This window comes from Bos grunniens, chromosome 20 (assembly GCF_055505025.1).
Source record: "Bos grunniens cultivar Pamir isolate PY7600 chromosome 20, Bosgru_T2T1.0, whole genome shotgun sequence".
Taxonomy (NCBI): Eukaryota; Metazoa; Chordata; class Mammalia; order Artiodactyla; family Bovidae; genus Bos; species Bos grunniens.
The window spans coordinates 37713373-37727877 of record NC_141184.1 but is presented as its reverse complement, the minus strand read 5'-3'; the positions used below and the strand labels follow the sequence as shown (position 1 = coordinate 37727877).

Sequence of the window (14505 nt, the reverse complement as noted above, 5' to 3'; positions counted from 1 at the left end):
GACAGCACATTGAAAAGCAGAGTCATTACTTTGTCAACAAAGGTCTGTGTAGTCAAGGCTATGGTTTTTCCAGTGGTCATGTATGGATGTGAGAATTGGACTATAAAGAAGGCTGAGCACAGAAAAGTTGATGCTTTTGAACTGTGATGTTGGAGAAGACTCTTGAGAGTCCCTTGGTCTGCAAGGAGATCCAACAAGTCCATCCTAAGGGAAATCACTCCTGGGTGTTCACTGGAAGGACTGATGTTAAAGCTGAAACTCCAGTATTTTGGCCACCTGATGCAAAGAGCTGACTCATTTGAAAAGACCCTGATGCTGGGAAAGATTGAGAGCAGGAGGAGAAGGGGATGACAGAGGATGAGATGCTTGGATGGCATCATTGAGTCAATGGACATGAGTTTGGATAAACTCCAGTAGTTGATGATGGACAGGGAGGCCTGGCATGCTGTGGTTCATGGGATCACAAAAGTCAGACAGGACTGAGCAACTGAACTAAATTGAACTGAATTCTTCTATCCTTAAGTGCACTTGTCCATTATGCCTTCCATCAAATTATCTCAGCCTCTCTCTGTGTGTCTCTCCCTCTCATTGTCACATTACTGTCAAGACAAATCATATACTGATAAATACTGCATCAGGTTCTGATGTATTGTTGTTGTTCAATTGCTCATTTGGTCTGACTCTGCAATCCCATGGACTGCAGTACGCCAGGCTTCCCTGTCCTTCACCATCTCCTGGAGCTTACTCAAACCCATGTCCATTGAGTCAGTGATGTTAACTAACCATCTTATCCTCTGTCATCCCCTTCTCCTCCTGCCCTCAGGCTTTCACAGCCTCAGGGTCTTTTTTAATGAGTCTGCTCTTTGCATCAGGTAGCCAAAGTATTGGAGTTTCAGCTTCAGCATCAGTCCTTTCAATGAATATTCAGGGTTGATTTCCTTTAGGATTGACTTGGTTTGATCTTCTTGCAGTCCAGAGACTCTCAAGAGTCTTCTCCGATACCAGACTTCTGCAAAGTTGATTTGACTGTTAAACCAAATTAACTATGTTTTAAAGTTTGATGGAGGGTTCAGGATGGGGAACACATGTATACCTGTGGCGGATTCATTTCAATATTTGGCAAAACCAATACAATATTGTAAAGTTTAAAAATAAAATTAAATTAAAAAAATAATAATCACACATTAAAAAAAAAAAGAAAAGAACTGGAAAAAAAAAAAATTTGATGGACATACCAATCAATTGGTAATTTTGTTAAAAATTTGTATCCCTGAGCTCTACCTGCTTTTATTGGTCTGGAATGGGACCTTGGAACGTACTTCTTAAACAAGACCCTGAGAGAATCTTGGATAGATGGCCATCGAGCCATGCTTTGGAGAACACTGAAGGAAGGCAGGACTCCCTTAGTCCGCAATCACAAACTGATGTAGAGTGGTATGGAGCTGTCAGTCCAGAAGCCCATCACAGTCCAGTAAGTTCTGCCATTGCAGGAGACATAGGAGACACGGGCTCGATCCCTGGGTCAGCAAGATCCCCAGGAGGAGGGCATGGTGATTCACTCTAATATTCTTACCTGGAGAATCACAGGGACAGATTAGCCTGGCAGGCTACAGTCCATAGGGTTACAAAGAGTCAGACGAGACTGAGATGACTTAGCACACATTAGAATACTGAAGCCCAGGCCTCTGTGAAGGTGTAGGTAACATCAAAAGGATTTCAATTTACATTTAACAATGCACTGTGGGCAACTGGTGGCTCAGATGGTAAAGAATTTGCCTGCAATGCAGGAGACCTGAGTTTGATCCCTGGGTTGGGAAGATCCCCTGGAGGAGGGCATGGCAATCCACTGCAGTATTCTTGCCTGGAGAATCCCATGGACAGAGGAGCCTGGCGGGCTACAGTCCATGGGTTGGAAAAGAGCCAAACACGACTGAGTGACTGAGCACAGCACAGCACAGTAGGCAATGCAGGGACGCTTGAGTGTTTCCTTAGCACTGAATTCAAAGCCTAGAGGGAATAGCATGTCGTTTTCCAGTAGATCCCTCTTTGCCAGTGGTTGGGAGAGAGACCTGAACAGAGCTGCTTGTTGGTTCTGCCTCCAGACTGTGCCTGGAGAAGGAAATGGCAACCCACTCCAGTGTTCTTGCCTGGAGAATCCCATGGACGGAGAAGCCTGGTAGGCTGCAGTCCACGGGGTCGCACAGAGTCAGACACGACTGAAGCGACTTGACAGCAGCAGCAGCCAGACTGTGCCACTCTGGGTAGAGATGACTTTGTCAATTTTGCCGCACAATGGGGCACTCCTCCCCATCTATTTTGTTTGAGAACTCTGAAGAAAAGATTGACTGTGGAATTCTGAATGGGCTCTGGCTAGATGCAAACCCTCAGCACATCTGAGACGAAGCAGAGGCTGAAGAAGGTCATCAGTTTGTGCATCGTCTGCCGCTTATGGCCGTGATGCAGTGGGTAGCTTTTTTTTTTTTTTTTTAGTTTCTTTCTTGATCATCTTCTTTGATAAGTGGAATACAAATTCTCTCATGAATTGGAAACGGTGATTAGGTAAGCATCCTATAAGGACCCCATTACATCTTGTCTTTGTGCTCTCTGGATGCCTGTAGCTCATCTTTCCTTTATGTCCTCCCTGCCTGCTCATAGCACTCCTCAGCCCTCCTGTTTGATTCCTGGATGATACAGTCTTGACCGGCCCTTCCATCGTTCTGTACACATGGCCGAAGCTGTGCCCTTAGCTCAGGGTTTATGGCTTTCACAGCAACAGCCTAATTACACAGCAGCTTCTTTATTAATTGATTTAGAACCCTGGTCTCTTAAAAGTTGAACCTTTAAGAGTGATGTTTTCTACCTACTATGGAGCAGTGGTTCTTCACATCTTAGCTGAAGAGTTTGTTATAACAGAGATCACAGGGCCCTTTTCCCCAAGGTTTCTGCTCCTGATTCTATTAGGATTTTCATTTTTAATAAGTTTCCAGCTGCTACTGCTGACCCAGAGAACACCCTTGGAGAACCACTGCTTTAGAGAATGTGGCCTTTTTTTTTTTTAGTTTTATATTGTATGATAAAAAGTATACATTTTTTATTTTTTGAGAGATTAAAGGATGTCTTTGCAACCCAAGTACCATACTTGACACTTGGTTAGTAAGCCAAGCAAATGTGAAAACCACTTCTGTAAATGTTATGATGCTTTAAAAAGAGTCAACCACAATGGAGTGCTCAGCTGTGAAACTTGGTAGGCGAGCTTATGTGTGACAGTTAGCTTTCAAACTCATGCTTTCTGACTTACAAATTTCCCAACAGGCATTCTTTTAATCCCTTATTATTTGTCCTGATCATGCTTCTCTTAGTTTCATCCTCAGAGAGATGTCTTCAGTAGCTCATACTGAAAAAGTCTCATGGCTTTGGGAAAAAATTAAAGATAGCTTCCGTCCTGCCCACTCCCTGTCGTAAAGTACATTAGTATGAGGTTGTAATGGATGCGGTGAACCATTGTTTTAGTTTCATGGCCCTTGAGGCTTTTCAGGTTAACATTACATGCTATTTCCTAGTATCTTAAGAGATTGCAAAACTTTGACATTTGAAAGCCCTCTCTCTTTGAAAGAGAAAAACATATTTTAAGCTGGGAAAATATACCTTCATTTAGATAGGTGGAGTAGAATTGCATGAATTTATAAGTTCTGGTGAATCTATTACAGGGGCTTCACACAGGTCTCATAAGTTCGGGACTAATACTTTGAAGTCCTCGTTCCTTACTTAACTTGACAGGACAAGCCTAATCTGCTGGACAAGCATGTATGCTCGACTTTAACTGTGTCTGCATAATAGATCAGATGGTGTGAGATTTCGTCTTTTTCCTGAACTTCTCTTGACCCTACTGCCGTTGCCACTTATTGTTCAATGTCTAACTTTACTTTCTTTGCATATGGGAGGCTTGCCGGACCAGCTACTGCACACACTAACTTCATAAAGATATGTTTGTGAATTTTCAGTTGTTCTTTTTCCCCTGTTGTTTGACTAAGACAATCAGATCATGAAAATAAAACAAATTAAAGACAATAAGCAGAACAGATGGCAGAGAAAGACTAATGTAGTTATTAACAAATAGAAAAGATGCAAGATTGTTTAAAAAAGACAATTTTATGGAATAAGTTGTGAAAACAGCCACTCAAGAAATTGCCACCTGTGTACTCAGAACTAATAAAACTGTTCCTGGGCTGTTTTTCATTGAAAAGATGAAAGAAAGAGATTGCAAAAAAAAAAAAAAAAAAAAGAAAGCTGTGTACGAATGACTGCTATAGGACAAATCGCCTGGCATTCTAAGTTCAGAAGAAATGTACCAGAGAAATGTTTTAAACAACTGGAGTCTCTTCTCCTTGCCCTCTCTCAGATCCTTTATACCCCAGGGTAATGCTAACACAAATTTCAGAATGGTAGTGTAGGGTTCTTGTTTTCTTTCCCTTTATAAAAAATAATTTGTAATTAGGGAGATTTCTTTGTTTAGTACAATCTGTCCAGCCAATAACTTACTTGTGCCAAAAGTAGCCTGACATTCCTTGGGCCTTGTAATAGGGAGTAGTAATTAGAACTGGATGAATCCTATTTAACATAGTGGTCTGATGTCAGGCCCACACCCTTGCTCTTCAAATTGAGAGAACAATTAAACTGGTACAAAAATAGCTTCTCTTAAAAGATTTGTTCCCTGGGCTTGACATTTTGGTGTTTTGGTTCTTTTGATGTTTAGCATCAAATATGGAAGAGTAAGTAACAATGGGAATCTTTCTGAGAACACCATATGAGCATGGTGATTAATAAAATTATTGTGCTCAGTCTCTCAGTCATGTCCAACTCTTTGCAGCCCCATGGACTGTAGCCTACTCCTCTGTCCGTGGAATTTTTCAGGCAAGAATACTGGAGTGGGTTACCATTTCCTACTCCAGGGGATCTTCTTGACCCAGGGATTAAGCCCATGTCTCTTGGATCTCTTGCATTAGCAGGCAGATTCTTTACCACTTCACTACCTGGGAAGGCCTAATTTATGAAATAGAAGCTGCCAAATGTCCAGGAGTAGTCTCCAAGTTAGTCTCTTGGACTACATTCCAACATTATGACCGTAGTCTGTTAACTAGTGGTCTGAACTGGGGAAGGTTCATTTCATCAAATGTGAAGGCCATCTTTACATTTAGCAGTGGTTAGACAGTTGGCTAACAGAAAGATTTAAACTCTGTATGCATTTGTATATGTATCTGTACGCATCAGATCAGATCAGATCAGATCAGTCGCTCAGTCGTGTCCAACTCTTTGCGACCCCATGAATCGCAGCACGCCAGGCCTCCCTGGCCATCACCAACTCCCGGAGTTCACTCAGACTCACGTCCATCGAGTCCGTGATGCCATCCAGCCATCTCATCCATGTAACTTAAAAATAACAGTTACAAATGACAGTGTATTTGAGAAAGTCTTCAGAGTAAAACACCTGTAGAATTAAAAAAATACATAAAAATAAAATGCCAGAGCTAAAAGTGCCTTAGAAGTCTCTTTCTCTCCACCTCAACCTGGCATGATAAATAGAAAAAAGTGATGTCAAGGAAGGGGAAATGGTTTGTTTAAGATCCAGTAGCTTTCCTGCCACTTCCTGGTTAGATCCCCAGTGAAATTTCAATGCCTTTCACTCACTGCCAGCCCTTTAGCTGGTGGGAACCTGCTGTATAGTGTGGGGAGCTCAGCTTGGTGCTCTGTGGTGACCTAAAGGATTGGGGTGGGGATGTGTGGGAGGGAGCTTCAGGAGAGAGGGGATATATGTGTACATATGGCCGATTCACTTTGTCATACAGGAGAAGCTAACAGAACACTGTAAAGCAACTATACTCTAATTAAATAAAGTGAGGAAGTAAAGAGGGCTGAGAGTCAGACTGGAGAGTACAAATGAAGACCATTAGCTGCTGCAGAAAGAGCTTCGTTTATCAGGAGGAACTCACGAGGTAGTGGCAAGACCACCCTACCCATCTGGACTACAGAGACAGTCCGTGCTCTGTCCAGGGGGGCAGTGCTCTTTTATCTCATCCTCAATAGTTTCTTGGTCTCATTTATCAAAGTATCTGATGCTTTTTTCCCCTCCTGAGTCAGAAATGTCCACTCCCATTTAAAGTTTTTTTTTTTTTTTTTTTGGAAGGGAGGGAGTTTGACCATGGCTCAGAGGGTAAGGAATCCACCTGCAATTCAGGAGACACGGGAGACACAGGTTGGATCCCTTAGTGGGGAAGATCCCTGGAGAAGGAAATGGCAACCCACTCCAGTATTCTTGCCTGGGAAATCCCATAGATAGAGATGCCTGGCAGGTTACAACCTAGTCCATGGGGTCGCAAAGAGTCGGACACAACTGAGCACAAGGCACATTGCACATCTGAGACTAGATAATAAAATACTTTCATAAGGGTCAAAATGTAAAGTTAAACCTATCTTATAATGCAGAGGGGAATTCTCTCTGCTTTTCCAAGAGTGAGATGGAGAGAGGAGTCATGGAAACTAATACATGTACAAAAAAAATTGTAAAAGACATCAGAGAACTGTCTGAATCTATGGTTTCTTGCAGTATTTTTCTCAGGCTTTGAGACCTTTGAGAAATTTTTTTTTCCCTCATCATATGTAAGAAAATAAGGATAGTCTTCTAGGACAGAGAACAATATGTCTTTTCTACAACATTAGATTAAGCAGGCTGACAGGGGATCAAAGCATTTCTTACTAGGACATAGATTGATGATAAAGTTCTCTAGCGATATTTGGGATTCTTGAGAGAAGTAGTTGTTTCTGGCTCCAAAAAATCTAACTGAATTTCCATCTGAATTTGAACTAAGGTCATGATAACCCAGTATCATCCTGGAAAGAACGAAGTTACTTCTTCAAGCAGCTTTTGTTTGAAAAGCTTTGAATAAATTAAGAATACTAGATAATATATTAGTATAGAATAGTAAATAGTAATTATAGTAATATAATATAATAGTAAATAGTTATTTTAGTTATCCTAAAAAATTTAGAGGACATGAAATTTTCTGAAAGAGGAAATTTAGGAAATGAATGGAATTAAGTGTCTTCATTTATAAAGAACTATAATAGTGTTCAGTGGTAGAATGATAATAACTGTGCAGATGAAACAAATTTGGAAAATTTTAGTATGCTGGAAAATGATTAATTAAATTAATCTTGATAAAGGAAATGGGCAAAACTGCGGTAAATAAGAATAAATTATTGTTCTGGGATTACAGTCCACTGACTACAAGCATCTGGGAATATCTTCCAGTAAGAGTTCACAAAAAGTCTGCATGCAAAGCAATTGAAGTTATAATAGAAACTCTCATTTAGTTGGCACTTGCTGTGGACCGAGTTCCGGGTTAGGGTTTTACAAGTGGTACCTAATGTGATCCTTATGACAATCCAGTGAATCAGATGTTTTTACTCATGTCTTACAGATACAGGAAGTGGAGGTTTAAAAAGGTTAAGTAACATGTCTGAGATTTTAGAGCAAAAAGTGAACTAGCATTTTAAACTATATCTAACTCCACATCTTTTACTTTAATCACTGGATTGCTTTTTCTGCATCCATTGCTTCCTTTAATTGTCACTTAGTAAAGTTCAATCTAAACATCTATCAGGAATCTCTGCGGATCTTGGAAATAAAATCAATTCTCCTTTTTTAATTTGAGTTTTTTAGTTTTAGTTTATTCAGTTCAGTCTGATGGTTATTTATCAAAACATTGTAATTCCAAAAATTAGACTGAGATTTTGAATCAGTTTAAATTAGATGAAATTTTACATATTGTATGTGAAAATATGCATAGCTTACCATTTAAAAAAATGTTATCTGTCTAAATTTTAGCATTTTATAGTATAAGCATATTTGTTTGATGTTACTCTTTTTAAAAACATGTCTGCTTTTCAGCTAGATTTAGTGTTTGCTAGCATAAGCGTATTTATATTAGATTAGCATTCCATTGGATTCAAAATATTTGCTTTTTGCTTCAGTGGATGCCTGTTAGTCACATAAAAATCTGTTTTTGACATTTGCTATTTAACAAGTCCATTATTTGGCACCTAGTATCTTAAAAGTGACCGCTTCAAGAACTGACTATGACTTGAGTAGTTCTTCTGAACAGATGAGGTTATTATATGCCCTGTAACTGGCTCAAAGCTTGTATTTTATTTACAAGGTGACAGTTGACACATTTGATTAATGTCAGTCTGAAGAGAAAATTGCTGGCACCTGAAAAATGTAAGCCAAAAATCAAAGAGAGGCACTGCTTTTTATATGTCCCATGAGGATACAGATTAAGCAAAAGGGTTCTCATTTGGCTCTGGTGATGTAGTTCATGGTTCACTTCTAAAACCGAGACAGTCCTACCCAACTGTCCATTCTTTTTTTTTTTTTAATTTTTATTTATTTATTTATTTTTTAAAATTTTATTTTATTTTTAAACTTTACAAAATTGTATTAGTTTTGCCAAATATAGAAATGAATCCACCACAGGTATACATGTGTTCCCCATCCTGAACCCTCCTCCCTCCTCCCTCCCCATACCCTCCCTCTGGGTTGTCCCAGTGCACTAGCCCCAAGCATCCAGTATCGTGCATCAAACATGGACTGGCAACTCGTTCCATACATGATATTATACATGTTTCAATGCCAACTGTCCATTCTTTATGAAATGTGTTACAAATTTGCAAAGTCATTGCCTACTCAGGCACATTCGTAGGTGGAGAATCACACAAGTGTATCATAATGGAATAAATCTTAGGAAGATAGGTGCTGATTTTGGGGGTCTAGAGCAATGGGTATTTTCCTGGTGGCTCAGTAGTAAAGAATCTGCTTGCAGTGCTGGAGACGCGCAGAAGACATAGGTTCAGTTGTGCTTGGGAAGACCCCCTAGAGTAGGAAATAGCCATCTGCTCCAGTATTTTTGTCTGGAAAATTCTATGGACTGAGGAACCTAGTGGATTATGATCCATGGGGTCACAAAGAGCCAAACATGACTGCTCATGCACGCACGAGCAAAGGGTGCTGTCTCCTCATGGTATTCGGGAAAGGAAATCGATTTGGGAAAGGATTACAAATAAGGTGGTATTTCTCTGGGTTTTAAGGCTTTCATGAAACACCAGAAAAGCAAGGCCACCATTCATCAGAGGGATTTGCTATTGAGAAACTTGAATTGATAGCTACTTTTCTTTTAGTTTTCTAGTGGAAATTAACCTTTATTTGTTCTTTCCAAACAGAGAACATTTTCGTCTGCTTTTTCCCTACACATCCCCACTAATACCCAGGCCTTGGCTCTTAGGCGTCTGTCATTATAGAGACATCCTAAGGTCCTAGGAGTCAAATGAAGATCAGGTAATGTGGACAATCTTCCAGAGGCAACGTTTCCTCTTTGCATGGAACTAGCCTCAGAAGACACCATCATGCAGGTGAGAATCATATTCAATCCATTGACAACAGTTTAGTTCTCTGTTAGGTCATTGAAGTCATTTCCTATTCCAAACCAGGCTACCTGCCTAGAAAATAATCAAGTTGTGCCAAACTGTAATTTACCTCCTTAGTCTTTTGAGTCTCAGTGGGTTTTCAGGGATCAAAGCGAGGAAGCTAGTGTGGGCACCAAAGTGAAGTGAAAGTCACTCAGTTGTGTCCAACTCTTTGCGACCCCATGGACTATACAGTCCATGGAATTCTCCAGGCCAGAATACTGGAGTGGGTAGCCTTTTCATTCTCCAGGGGATCTTCCCAACCCAGGGATCAAACCAGGTCTGCCACATTGCATGTAGATTCTTTACCAACTAAGCCACAAGGGAAGCCCAAGAATACTGGAATGGGTAGCCTATCCCTTCTCCAGAGGATCTTCCTGACCCAGGAATTGAACCAGGGTCTCCTGCATTGCAGGCAGATTCTTTACCAGCTGAACTATGAGGGAAACACTGTAGTGTGAGCACTAGCTTACTGTATTTGCTTGGCTTGGCATCAAAGCCAAATGATGACTATATGCCTCTTTTCCCCCTCCACTGCCCAGGGAGATCTTGTCGGCACCCACTATATTCATCTCCTAGATTTGCAGGGCATGTTAAATTCTGGACTACGATTTGAAAGGGAGACCACTCTTATCTCACTAACCATAAACTTTATTTATTTATTTTTTTTTTGAGAAATTGAAAGAATTATACTGCTTAGGGGAGTCAGACAGTTGTTGGTACCCTATGTGATACTCTTACAATTTGACATTTTCTAAGAGGGAGAAACATTTTACCATTGGGCCAACTTTTTCTGAGTGGAACCACTCTAAGAGATTTTGGAAGCAATTGAGATTTACCTCATAACTGTGGCTCTTCATCTTGTTTCTACTGTGATACATACGTTGATATTGAGTTGGCCAAAAAATTCATTCAGGTTTTTTCCACACGATCTTTCTGAAAAATCTAAACAAACTTTTTGGCTAACCCAATATGTGACATATTCTCATGAGTAAATATAGATTTGAAAGTTGAATTGCTACTTACATGAAAGGGGTTTTTGGATCATGCCCAAATCATGTGCTCTAGGCTCTATCCCTTTTTCAAAACTCGTGTCTCAGTATCCCAGGTGAGGAGAACTGAATGTCAAACAGTAAAGATTTGGCTTTGCCTCCCTCGTGTTTCTGGCTAATCTAAAGATCTAGGACACACATCCAATGATGTGGGCAAAGGGGTCAAGGTGGGGAGTGAGTAGGGGTCAGTGTGTTTTCTGCTTGCAGTGAAATTTCATCTCACGTCTTCATTAAGGACATTGTCACTTTCTATTAGATATTAACCACTGGAGTTCCTCAAATCTCATTTGTAGGCCTTTTTCTTTCTTACTTTGCACTTTTATCTTAAGAAATCTTACCCTCATCCATGACTTCAGTGACCATGTATCTGTATTCTGATGACTCCCAGAATTGTTTTTCTAGCCTAGACCAATTTTCTAACCTTTATCCTTATGTTTAGGTATGTCCCAAATGTAAGGGTTAACTTGTCACTTTCCCCTAAATCCAATATACTTACCTGGTTCACTTACAGATATGTATTAATTGTATAATATTTCTGTCCAGGTTTATTTATATCATCAGAACCTTTATTCAAGTTGCCATTTTCCCCTGTTGGTTCAGGGGTAAAGAACACACCTGCCAATGCAGGAGGCATGGGTTTTATCCCTGGGTTGGGAAGATCCTTTGGAGAAGGAAATGGAAACCCACTCCAGTATTCTTGCCTAGGAAATCCCATGTACAGAGGAACCTGGCAGGCTACAGTCCATGCATGGGGTTGCAAAGAGTTGGACATGACTTAGAGACTGAGCATGCAGGCATGGACAACTGTGACTGTTATCTCAATATTGTCACCAAGTACATATTTAGTTGTTAGTCACTCATATGTTTAGCAGGATGTGCAGTGGGACTTTTCTGATTGTTTTGGAATTTTTGCCAAAGTAAGGAGATTAGATGAAAGATACTCCTTAATTCTAATGTGCTGCTGGTTATCTCTATAATTGTTAGACAGTCCACAGCATGATACCATCTGGCTTAGAGAAAAAAACTTGAACTCCAGGTTATTAAGGAAATTCAAAGATGAACAGAGTATTTCTAGAACCCAGACACCCTCAGCATGAGAATATTTTTGTTAATTTTTGGAATTTATAAGCTCTCAGTTTATTCAATCAGGCAGTGATAACAACAGATTATTAAACAACATCATGGCTGTTTGAGAGCTAATTTTGTTTACTTACCTCTCTCCTTTGACTCTGGCCATTCCCTTTGACTAGAGGCTTTATCCTCTACTTGGAGTAAATGTTTTACTGCTTTTCTAGCTTCTGAATTTCTAGATACATTTTTATAGAGATTGGCATGTCTTCAGAGGCAAAATTCTGCAGCCTTTCTTTATGTTGAAGTTATTACACCTTACAAAAAAGATGTCAAGTATTAACCTTCTGCCCACAATATGTATGTGAGGTCATGAAAGCAACTAGTGAGGATAGATTCCTCTTGAGATTTCAGTATCTCTATGTATGATCTATCTTTGGTACTTTGACTGTAGGAAGCACCAACTCAGTTTGTTTTCCAGTAAACTATAATTCCCTGGAATTATTCAGCAATTGTACAGTTTGAAAAGTTATGTGGAAATGCATCCTTTGTGTGTTAATTGCACTCCTGTTGTGGTTATTGATTGTTTGACTACATCAACCCATTTTTATATCATCCATCTTTCCAGCATGGCCTCTGCAGAGAAGCTATGTTCTCAGTTTCATAAACTCACCTAAATAGAAGAGAAAAATTAGATACACTGAGCAAGGACAAGAGGATTGGAATTTAATTCTGTTTTTCTTTAAATAGCCTGATTTTTTTGATCTTCTCTGCTAAGCCAAATGGTGCTTCCCAAATGCGCAGTGGTAAAGAATCCACTTGCCAGTGTGGAAGATGCAAGAAACATGAGTTCAATCCCTGGATCACGAAGATCCCTCGGAGAAGGAAATGGGAACCCACTCCAGTATTATTGCCTGGAAAATTCCATGGACAGAGAAGCCTGGTGGGCTATAGTCCACGGGTTGGCAAAGAGTCAGATGTGACTGAGCACGCACACACTAAGCCAAATGGCATTTGGTACATAAATTTTTCAAAAGTACAAGTACAGTTTTTTCAAAAAGTACAAGTATGAAAGACATCTGCAGATGTAGGAGGTTATAAATGACTGTACATGTAATTTTTTCAAACCATTTTTCAAATTGTTCATAAATTGTACTAAAATACAGTGTATTTTCCTGAAATATATTACATTTGAGAGGATCTGTTTGAAGAATTGGACCATGGAAAGTGCATTGCAAAGAGATAAGTACATGTCAAGTGTTGTTGTGACTATATAAAAGTTTTGTTTGAAGCACACAGAAATTAAAACAGTTATTTTTGTTTTTCATGATACTCACAGGGTGGCTTTAAGTCTCAGAACATGACAGGAGGAAAACAAGAGAAGGTACTGGTACATTTCACAGCAACAAGTGTTGTGTGAGTAAGATGCATCAAATCACACTCACTTAAGGTAACTCAGAGATAAGTCATCATATTTATATTTTCAGCAAATGATTTATTTTTAAGATGTCTCATTATTTAAAAGTGCCAGTTGAAATCAGAGTACTGAATTTTTAAGACAATGAAAATCATTCTATCAGTTAGGTTTTATTCCTTTTGAAGAAAGAACTATATAGGTAATTTCTATTAATAATTAAAAAGGCATTTATGTCCATGTTTTTTGTAGCTCCAAAGAGATTGTACTTCAAACACAATCTTTATAAACTGTGCAGCTAATGCCAGGTGTACAGTTAGGTATTATTTAGAGATTTCAGCCGCATAATCAATCAGAAGAATAATTCCTATCTAGAAGGGGAGGAAAACTCTTTTATCAGTTGTCAAATAAATTCTGGGTGGGAAGTGTGTTTATTAAATTGATTTATTTGGATAATTGGGGGCTTTAAAGTTGATTCATAGGATGTTAGTGAAAATGACAGGTCAAAGACTTTTGAAAATACTTTCCTTCAGAAAAGCAATGAGAAAACTTGCAAAAATTGTCAGAATTAAAGTTTTCAGAATGCTGGAAATTAATAAGAGGCAATATGAGTACAATAATTCAAGAAAAGTGGCTGAATCTTAGTAAGAACAGAGTGCTCTGTGATATTTTAATTTATTGTAATCCCATCTTCTAGTCTCCAGCTCTGTGGCAGCTTTGAAGATCATCACTATGCAATCACAGTGAAACCAGCAGCCTGACAGCAACTGGAAGGGTTATAAATGGGTAAAAGTTCCTTCAACAACCATTTTCCAGAGCATTGCCATTATTTGTCCTGTTCGGTGGCTCACCAGGAGATCCTACCAGCAAGACTGTCATTTGAGCTCAGTTAGAGATCACCAGAGCAGAACAGGCCTCTTCTCTGTGGGTGTTTGTCAGAAACAGTTGCCTTAATTGCATAGCTGTCTAATGCAGGGAATAACTGTTGGGGCCAACAATATACCAGCCATAAAACTATAGAGGAAAATTGGGGAAATAAAATTTCCACAGGGGCTTTGAAAAATGCTAACATATTCCTGAGGCTTCCCAGGTGACTCAGTGGTGAAGAATCTGCCTGCCAATGCAGGAGACATGGGTTCAACCCCTGGGTCAGGAAGAACTCCTGGAGAAGGAAATGGCAACCCTCTCCAGTATTTTTGCCTGGGAAATCCCATGGACAGAGGAGCCTGATGGACTACAGTCCATGAGGTCACAAAAGATTTGGACACAACTTGGCAACTAAACAACAGCAACAACATATTAACATATTCCAGGGAGTCTATAAGGCCATGTACATGCATAGGGATGTGAGGATGCTCAGTAAAGACCCAAGAAGGCCCTAAGTTTTCACCTCTGGTTCTTTTTGACATCCTGTACAAGTAGGAAGTGAAGGCTAAGACAGAGTTGTCAACAGCC

At 39.6% G+C, this 14505-nt stretch overlaps 1 long non-coding RNA gene across 1 annotated transcript; it reads left to right on the top strand.

Annotated features, from left to right (window-relative positions):
• The first annotated feature begins 12955 nt into the window (after positions 1–12955).
• LOC147350264 (uncharacterized) lies at positions 12956–13858 on the top strand. Its single transcript, XR_015148687.1, has 2 exons — positions 12956–13086; positions 13748–13858. It is a non-coding gene; the product is annotated as an uncharacterized LOC147350264 (long non-coding RNA).
• The last annotated feature ends 647 nt before the right edge of the window (positions 13859–14505 follow it).